The sequence below is a fragment of the Penaeus vannamei genome, chromosome 11, assembly GCF_042767895.1.
Source record: "Penaeus vannamei isolate JL-2024 chromosome 11, ASM4276789v1, whole genome shotgun sequence".
NCBI classification, from domain to species: Eukaryota; Metazoa; Arthropoda; class Malacostraca; order Decapoda; family Penaeidae; genus Penaeus; species Penaeus vannamei.
In genome coordinates this window covers 31479621-31482120 of record NC_091559.1, presented here as the reverse complement: position 1 = coordinate 31482120, position 2500 = coordinate 31479621, and positions in this window count along the sequence as shown.

The following is a 2500-nucleotide window of genomic DNA, read 5'->3' as shown; positions in this document are numbered from 1 at the left end:
TCCCTCCCTTCCTTTCCCCTTCCCCCCTTTCCCCCAAATTTCTTCCCCTTCCCCCCCCCCCTTCCCCTTCCCCCTTTTCTTTCCCCCCCCCCCTCTCCATCTTCTCCTCCTCACCTCCTTTTTTCCCCTTTTCCCTCTTCTTCCTTCCCCCCTCCCCTCCCTCTCCTTCCCTCTCTCCTCATTTCTTTCTCTCCTTCCCCCCTTCCATCCCCCCCCCTTTCCCCCCCTCTCCCCCCCCTCCCCCCCCCCAAACCCCTCCCTCCCTGCCCTCCCTCCCCTCCCTCCCCTCCCCTGTACCACCCCCATCAGCGCCCCCTATAAATCAATTCAGAATACCAATAAGCTTTTATTTATTCATCCTATCCATCATTCATCAGCCCATAAGAAGGGACCATGAAAGACCTGACAGTATTTATACATTAGGAATGGTGAATCTATTATACATTGGTTCCCTCGTCTCTCTCTCTTTCGTTCTTTTTCTCTCTCTCTCTTTCTTTCTTTCTCTCTCTCTCTCTCTCTCTCTCTCTCTCTCTCTCTCTCTCTCTCTCTCTCTCTCTCTCTCTCTTTCTCTGTTCTCTTTCTTGTACTCTTTCTTGTACTCTTTCTCTTTCTCTCTCTCTCTCTCTCTCTCTCTCTCTCTCTCTCTCTCTCTCTCTCTCTCTCTCTCTCTCTCTCTCTCTCTCTCTCTCTCTCTCTCTCTCTCTCTCTCTCTCTCTTTCTCTTTCTTGTACTCTTTCTTGTACTCTTTCTCTTTCTCTCTCTCTCTCTCTCTCTCTCTCTCTCTCTCTCTCTCTCTCTCTCTCTCTCTCTCTCTCTCTCTCTCTCTCTCTCTCTTTCTTTCTTTCTTTACCTCTTTCTTTCTTTCTTTCCCTCTTTCTTTCTTTCTCTCTCTTTCTCTTCTCTCTCCCTCTCTCTCTCCCTCTCTCTCTCTCTCTCTCCCTCTCTCTCTCTCTCTCTCTCTCTCTCTCTCTCTCTCTCTCTCTATCTCTCTCTCTCTCTCTCTCTCTCTCTCTCTCTCTCTCTCTCTCTCTCTCTCTCACTCTCTCTCTCTCTCTCTCTCTCTCTCTCTCTCTCTCTCTCTTTCTTTCTTTCTCTCTCTCTCTCTGTTCTCTCTCTCTCTCTCTCTCTCTCTCTCTCTCTCTCTCTCTCTCTCTCTCTCTCTCTCTCTCTCTCTCTCTCTCTCTCTCTCTCTCTCTCTCTCTCTTCTTCTTCTTCTCTTTCTTGTACTCTTTCTCTTTCTCTTCTTTTTCTCTCTCTCTCTCTCTCTCTCTCTCTCATCTCGCTCTCTCTCTCTCCCTCTCTCTATGACGACGGCATGGCGGCAAGGCAGCATGAGTAACGAGCCATATGGCGCGCGCGCGCATGGCGCGCGCGCGGCCCTCTCTCTCTCTCTCTCTCTCTCTCTCTCTCTCTTTCTTTCTTTCTTTCTTTCTCTCTCTGTTCTCTTCTCTCTCTCTCTCTCTCTCTCTCTCTCTCTCTCTCTCTCTCTCTCTCTCTCTCTCTCTCTCTCTCTCTCTCTCTCTCTCTCTCTCTCTCTCTCTCTCGCTCCCTGCTCTCTCTCTCTCTCTCTCTCTCTCTCTCTCTCTCTCTCTCTCTCTCACTCTCTCTCTCTCTCTCTCTCTCTCTCTCTCTCTCTCTCTCTCTCTCTCTCTCTCTCCTGTTCAGAACAAAATTTATTTGTGATGAAAGCAGATTAAAGCATGGGATGATTTTTTTTTTTTTTTTTTTTTGGTATATATTGAATTTTAGAAAATCTGAATTATGAATCATTCGCAAAAACAAAGAGAGAAAAAAGGTTTGGGAAGAAAAATAGAAATGTAGAAATAAAATACGGAGAGAATTGGCGAGGCAGAAAGTATGATTTATGAATACAACGGAGCCACATACATCATGCCGGTTGAAGGTCTCGTGTGCAGATCTGTAGGTTAAAAATGTCTCTAAGAATATATCGTGTAAGTTAAACCTTTGACTTTATGCTCTTTCCAGAATATAAACATTTAGTTATTTTTCTTTCGTTAAGAATTTTCTTTTTAAGAATACATATTGTCTTGGAATTTCAGAAGAACAAATATATATATATAGCGTCACAAAAGATGTAAAATCCAGGATTTATTTATTTTCGAAAGTACGTCAACAAAATCAGTAATTCCGGTATATTTATAAACTACAGGAACAAACCAGGAAAAAATAGAAATACCTATATTTTTCATAGCAAAAATAACTACATTTTCCAAATATATCATCAATATATTTGAAGAAAAATCTTTTTGAAGCCATTTCTGCAAAAATTCGAAATACCCGTATTTTCCAGTCTTTGGCAACTTCATCTTCAACTTGAGGTCATTGAGTACAAAGGGAAGAGAAGGTTATTAAAGGAGATTTAGAGAACAGATGAGGACGTGAAGACCGAAAAAAAAGAAAGAGAAAAAGAAAAAAAAAACGTTTTCTGAAAGCAGGCTTCGCGCCAAGTTGATAAGGTTAGGGGGAGGGAGGGGCAGGG